The sequence below is a fragment of the Macaca thibetana genome, chromosome 4 (genome assembly GCF_024542745.1).
Source record: "Macaca thibetana thibetana isolate TM-01 chromosome 4, ASM2454274v1, whole genome shotgun sequence".
NCBI classification, from domain to species: domain Eukaryota; kingdom Metazoa; phylum Chordata; class Mammalia; order Primates; family Cercopithecidae; genus Macaca; species Macaca thibetana.
The window spans coordinates 40845084-40852147 of record NC_065581.1 but is presented as its reverse complement, the minus strand read 5'-3'; positions in this window follow the sequence as shown (position 1 = coordinate 40852147).

The window sequence follows — 7064 nt, the reverse complement described above, 5'->3', positions numbered from 1 at the left end:
GAAACCCTCACCTGGGACATTGCTTGTAGAAATACTGAAGCAGGCAGGGCAAGGCATTCTTGCAAGTGTGCAGCACTTTCTGCCTGAAGGGCTGCTTTTCTGAAACCATCTCCTAATTCTGGCTCCTATACTCTGCCATGCAATGAGAGGTCTGATGTTTCAGACATATGCCTACAGCTTGGAGCAGACCAGGTTAGAGACTCGGGACAGGTGGCTGGAAGCCCAGAACTATATGGCCAGTATGTGCTCCTGGTAAGATGTAAAAGTTATCTCAGTTCTATGCTACTTTATTCTAGAGTCTCATGTTTATTAGCTTCATTTTCCTCCTCCTCTGATTTCCTGGGCAATGGGGTCTGTGTCAACAAAGGTCCAATCAGGAAAAAAAACCACTCCAGGTACTTCGAGAAGGGGGGATTTAACTTGGGGTGGGTCTCAGCTGCTTTGCTTCTGGGCACTTACGGTGGGGGGCGGGGTAGGGCACGCCACCTCCTGAGGTATGCACCCAGGGCATGTATACTAGGTTTTCCATCCTAGAGATACCCAAGTTCCTGGGTTCTAGCAGGAAGGGGAAGAAGAAAATCCTCCTCTCCAACTCTAGAACAGTTCTCCTGGGCCCAGAGGCTCAAGAGCCTTGCTCTGTGTATCAGTGTCTCCTGAAGAACAGGTCTGACCACTCGCTCTCTGTTGAGGCTGGACAGGACTTAGACCTCAGACTACCTTTGTTACACTTTCTTCTTGAATTTTCCACCCCAACCAAAATTGCTTCCCCAAATTACAAAGCAAAAATTCCCATCCTGTATCTGTGCATGTACATAGGTACCTTTGGGAGTGACAGAGTGAGGCATTGTCTGTACGATGGGCAAGGCCCAGCTGAAGCAACAACAAAAACTATACAGAAAAGATCAGTATTAGTATAGGTATATATAAAAATGAAAATCTCAAACCCCCTTCCTCTATCATAGATCTGTTTACATGCCCATTTTCTTCCTATTCTCTTGACCCCCTGCACCTAAAAAAGTTAAGTAGACCATGTTTACTAGTCCCCAAGGCCATACCTCTCAATCCCAAATGCATAGCCAAGGGGCCGAATGTTGCTTTAAGCTCCAGTACAATAAAGCCACCAGAAGCTTGGGAAGGTCCCAGGATTCAAAGAGCCATTGGCCTTTTAGTTATTGCTATAAAAGAAAATACTTCAACATTTAACAGGTTAAAACAACAAACATCACTATGTACCCCATAAATATGTACAATTGTGTCCATTTAAAAAGTTTTTAGTTTCTAAGGATCAGAACTTCAGGAATAGCTTAGTTTGGTCCTGGCTCTGGAGGCTGCAGTCATGGTGTTGACTGGGACCTCAAAGCATCCAGGCCTGAAGGATCTGTTCCAAGCTCACTCACATGGTTGTTGGCAGGCCAGTGATCCCAGAGGGAGAGAGAACCCAAAACTGAAGCTGCAGTGTCTTTTATAACCTAATTTCATAAGTGGAGTGCCATCACTTCTGCTGCATATTGCTCACACAGACCAACCCTGGTACAAAACAAGAGGGGACTACACAAGAGCCTGAATACCAGTAAGTGGGGATCATTGAGGACAATCTTGAAAGCTGGCTGTCATGTCCTCTGACACCTCCTACCCAGCTTTTGCAAAGAGTAGTACCAGAGCGGGAGGTCCTATTCCACTTAACAATCAGCAGTAATTGCTTTTCATTCAGTTCCTGTTCCTTATCCTCCTCCAGGGATCATTGTGAACTGAAGGGATGACTGACATTCTGGGATCCCATGGAAATACCACCGAAAGCTATTAACTATAATCATGGCAGATCAAGTGAGTACCTGTGTAGAATTTGGGAGTTAAGCACTATATTGGAAAGTTGAGGTCTTTGATGTATAGCTGGTCTAGGATCATAAATTGAGTTTGGATCTTGGCCTGTATTGGAAGTTTTAGGGTCAGGGGAATGTCTCACTCTGGGACATTAGACTGGAAGTGGCTACACCTATGATAAGGCCTTGCATATTAACCTCATTCCAAATAGAGAGGGGCAGGGCTCTCATCTGGGCCAAGAGCAAGTATAATTCAAAAGAAGCCCTTTAATCTTTGGTGGATGTAATGCCTTTTGGCTATCACAACTCCTCCTCCCTCCTCTCAAAATATATATATATTCTCAAATGCTGCTCAGGAAATTTTTGCTTCTCCTGGGGAGCTATAGTTCTGATGTTGCAGGCAATATAGTAGAGAAAGGAATTTTTATGCTTCCTTTGGAATAGTAAAATCAACCAAGGCCTAGGGAATCCAAAGGCTAAAGTAAGACAAGATTTTGCAGCATGTGGAGCAGAGGTCCTGATGTATTTCATTGGGTTTCTGAAGCATGAACTAGGGGCAGTCTAAGATACCAGAAAAAGTCAAAGGTCTTTTTCCTATTCCTTTACTCAACAATCAACACAGAATACTACAGGTCACTACAATGTTGTGGGGATTTCTCCTCACACAAAACTAGTCAATTATCCAGCAGACACAGGCTGGGTATCCTTTAATTCAATTCTGATGCTATCTATCTGGAGATAGCATCAGATACCACAGGCTGAGGGCTCAGTCCCACAAGACTGCCCCCTGCTTCAGGTATCAGCTGCAAGTAGGTTGCTGCCTACACTTCTGACCAACTGGCTATGTAGCAGGAGTTCTCACAAGCCCCTCCTTGGACTTGATAAATTTTTTAGAGTGGCTCATAGAACTCAGGGAAACACTTACATTTGCACATTTATTATAAAGGATATTACATAGGGTACAGGTGAACAGTCAGATGGAAGAGACACAAAGGCAAGGCATGTGGGAAGGAGCTTCCATGCCCTCTCTGGGCAACATCTTTCAGGCACCCCTGTGTGTTGAGTTTAGCTATCCAGAAGCTCCCTGACCTTGGACCTTCTGGGTTGTTATGGAAGCTTGTTTATAAAGGCATGATTTATTACATCATTGTCCATTGGTGATCAACTCAACCTTCAGTCACATTTCCCTCTCAGGAGGCTGGGGATGGAGCTAAAAGTTCCAACCCTCTAATCCTATCATGGTCTTTCCAGTGACCAGCTCCCAACCTTGAAGCTACTTAAGTGACTCAGCCATTGGTCATCTCATTAGTATACCAAAGACACTTCAGAAACTCTGGAGATTCCAAGGATTTTAGAAACTATAGATGTGTATGTATATGTCTGGAAACTGAGAAAAAGAGCTAAAAATATATTTCACAGAATCACAGTTGGCTTCTATAGTTATTCAAGTTGGACTTCTGAAAGGCTTAAGAGAAGCAAATGGTAAAGGTCAATGAGGTTACTGGACTTCTGCTATGTTGAAAAATATTTTATATCAGGATAGGCTAGATTGTACTATAGTAACACAACCCCCAAATTTTGGTGGCTCAAAGTTTTATTTTTTTCTCATACTTTGTGTCCATAAGGGGTTGACCTGAGTGTTCTACTCATTATCACTCAGGCTGGTGAAGCATCTATTTTGAACTTGCCAGGTCATAATGCCCATAAAGAACACTCTGGAGAGCCTCCCGCCAAAAACTAAATCCTCAGTCCTAAATAGACATTGTTTCCAGTCATTTCTACTCATCATTTTGGACTTAATGAGTTATGTGATCCCAACCAACCAGGAACCAGGAAATAGGTTTTTTTTTTTTTTAAATATGTGCCTGGAGTGAAGGTCAATATTGGTGAACAGCATTATTAAAGACCACAATTGGCATCCTATGAAACTTAAGCTCAGATTTTCTCTTCTTTTGCTTTGTCTACCTCAATTCCCCCAGATAGCACTGCATCTGTGTTAGTGTCTGTAGCTGGCAACAGCAATGTGAGGCTAGAGACAGTAATATATGCTGTGTTCTGGAAACATTATGCTTGTTTAGGAAATGCTATGGTTGTGCCTAGATGGTATAGGTCTAGAACTGGTGCTATGACATCCATAGGTTCTATCTACCATTTATTTGGAAGACTACCCTTAGGAAAAGTGGAACAGAAGAGACTCAAGGTTGGAATTTAACAGTGAAAGTGCTAAAATAATTCCATCCCCTCCAGTGGAAGACATCCCAGGATACTGCCACTGGAGAAGGGCCCACTCTTCCAATGCTGCCTGGTGCCAGGTACTTAGGGAGTATGAAGTCAAGCTTATGGCAGGACAGAGAATGCAACTCAAATGGCTCAAAGGAAAAGGACTTAATGGAAGGATTTTCAGAGGTGTGGGCAGAATTAAGAGAATCAACCAGGTTGTTGAGGCACCCAAGGCTAGAATCAGTAGGAACCTGGTAATCCCTTGAATCATAAGAAGAGGAAATAGTGCTATCTTAGTTCATCAGTGCTAGAACTGGGGAATAGGGGCTGCTGCACAGATCTATGCTTATTCAAGTACAGAGCCACTGCCAGAAATGTGGCCCAAAGCAGGGAGAAAGCTGGAAGAAATAGCTCATCTTCTTTTCCCACCTGTCAATCTCCTATCACTGTCTCTCATTGGCTGAACCTGATAAGCCAGCTAGGAAGGGGGCTCCAGTGATGTACTTTGCAGGCACCAGCTTCCTGGGCAGAGAGGTGCAGGAAATGATCTGAGAAAGATGAGGAGTGGGGCTGGGGCTAGGGGAGTAAGCAGACTCAACACAGTGAGACTGTCCCTAGCTGAGGTTGAGCAAAATAAAATTACAGTGACTTTTGGCCTTTAATTTCTCTAGGATTTTCATTTTCCCAAGGGAAGGGAGATTTTATTTTCTTCATGGCAGCAAATAAAGGGTTCGTTACTGGTGCTTAAATATCTGAGAGAATTTAATAAAGGGAGAAGATTCATATGGTTTGTTTGGGACATTTTTCACATTAAGCATTCTATGTTTGCTACTTTAGGTGCCCACTGTTCTAGCAAAACAGGTTTATCCATGGCAGGCAACAATTTGAGTTAAGAAATAAAATTGAGGGGTCAATATCTGACTATGAGCTTGGGCCAAATGTGTTGGTTTATCTATTTCAGAAGCTTCTAGACTAGAGCCAACAGAAGAACTGCCCATTTCTCTGGGCTCAGGAATTTATAAAAGTCAGTGGTACTAGGAAGCAGCCTTAAGTGTTTACCTTGAAGGGAGAAACTTGCCCAAGTGAAGGAGGAGGTCTCATTCCTGGTTGACTATAGCCTTGAGTAAGGACAATAAACTTGACCTCATGGTTCTGATAAAATACAAAGCAGGTAAATGTTGATGAGGAAACACTGCCACCACTCCCACCAACCAACCTTCTCCTTAATCTCCACTCAACACACAAGGAAGACCTGTTACATCTAGAGATATTGCTGAGATGTTGGTTGGGTCTCATTTACTAGTTGATGCAGGGCTAGGCCTATAAGGGGGTCCCTGATTCAGTGCACTCATTCTGTCAACTGGAATGAGAGCTCTAGGAAGTTTTTCATGACCTTTATTATTTGAGTGTCTTCACCAAATTCCTTCCTGCTTGCAGTTTGAAGCTCAGCTCTCTTTAGCTAGATATCTTGGTTTCTAATCCATGGCCTTTGAGAGTGGAGGGTAGATAGCAAGCCGTGCCAAAACCTCAAACCCCAGCCTTGTGTTTAATTCAGAGCTCTGTGTTGAAGGATTCACTGACTGCTGTGGTTTGAACATCCCTCAAAGTTCGTGTGTTGGAAACTTAATCACCAATGCAACGGTGTTGGGAGGTGGGGTATACACAGAGGTGACTAGGTCCTCAGGGCTCTGCCCTCATGAATAATTCCATTATCAGAGTTAGTTTCTGACAAAATGAGTTTTGCCCCCTTCTCTTCCTCTTTCCATGTGATGCCTTCTGGCATGGTATGATGTAACAAGGAGACCCTCACCAAATGCAAACCCTCAATCTTGAACTTCCCAGCCTCTAGGGCCATAAGAAATGAGTTTCTTTTCCTAGTTACCTAATCCATAGTATTCTGTTATGGCAATACAAGATGGACTAAGACACTGATAAGACACTGTAATAAAGAGACACTTTGAGTTCTGACTTCAATTTTATAAATGTCTCTTGGGGAGCAGGGGACTAGACATCCACTATTCCTTACCCAGTGAAAAGAACAACTTTTTCTTTTGGTAAGAGCACTCTCCTTTTGAAAAACTTACACTCTGACTTTAATCATGCAGTTTGAGTAAGGTTGTCAGAGTCTATAGGGTGGGCACATGACCCAAGATAAGCCAATCAGAACAACAGTAATGATTGACCCTGCTTTGAGCATATGTTCATCTTTTGCCAGTGTCAGTCCTTGTTGTTGTTAACCTGAATTCTGGTTGGAAACAGCCTTTACCTTTCCTGTAGTGAGGCTGGAAAGAGATGAGCATAAAGCAGCCAGGACCCCATCTCCCACCAGAGAGAGTCAGTCTTTCACAAGAAAGAATGAATTTGACATTCAAAGCAATAGAAAAATTGGTGAGAATGTTCCAGAAAACATAAATGTCACTTATCCAGTCTTTCCCAGCTGTACCCATGCCCTCCCTGAGGCCAAAAACATTTCCTTTTTGTCTAGGGTAGACTTAATTGGATTTCTGTCACAAGCAACAGAGTCCTGACTGATTTAGTAGAGAAGATGTGTGGCGGTTCTGGGTCCCTGGCCATCATGCAACCTCTGACCTAAATCCTTCACAGTATAGATTACATAAAGGAATGCCACAAAGTCAACGGTGATCAAATCTCCATAAATAGGTCAGGTGATGCTTCCCAAAGAAGCAATGCCTATTAAAGGCATGGGTTTTCAGAACCCAAAAAGCACCATGGAAGAATTTAAGGCGCTTCAAGTAACAGAGACTAGTAAAAATAAGGAAATTCTGCAGCATGAAAAATGTCTCACAAGCCATGTTATGGCATTTCAACTTTATCTCACAGGCAATGGGGAGCCACAGGGTCTACCATCTAAGACCCTTAACCTCTCTATTCCATCAAAACAACTAATAGGCCTCAGACTGGCACTTCTTGTTCTCAGTGGTGGAAGTCGAGATTAGAAGTTAAAAATAACTGGAAGCAGAATCTGAACTTATTGCATTGTCCTTAGAAGTCTGAGGCAAGGGA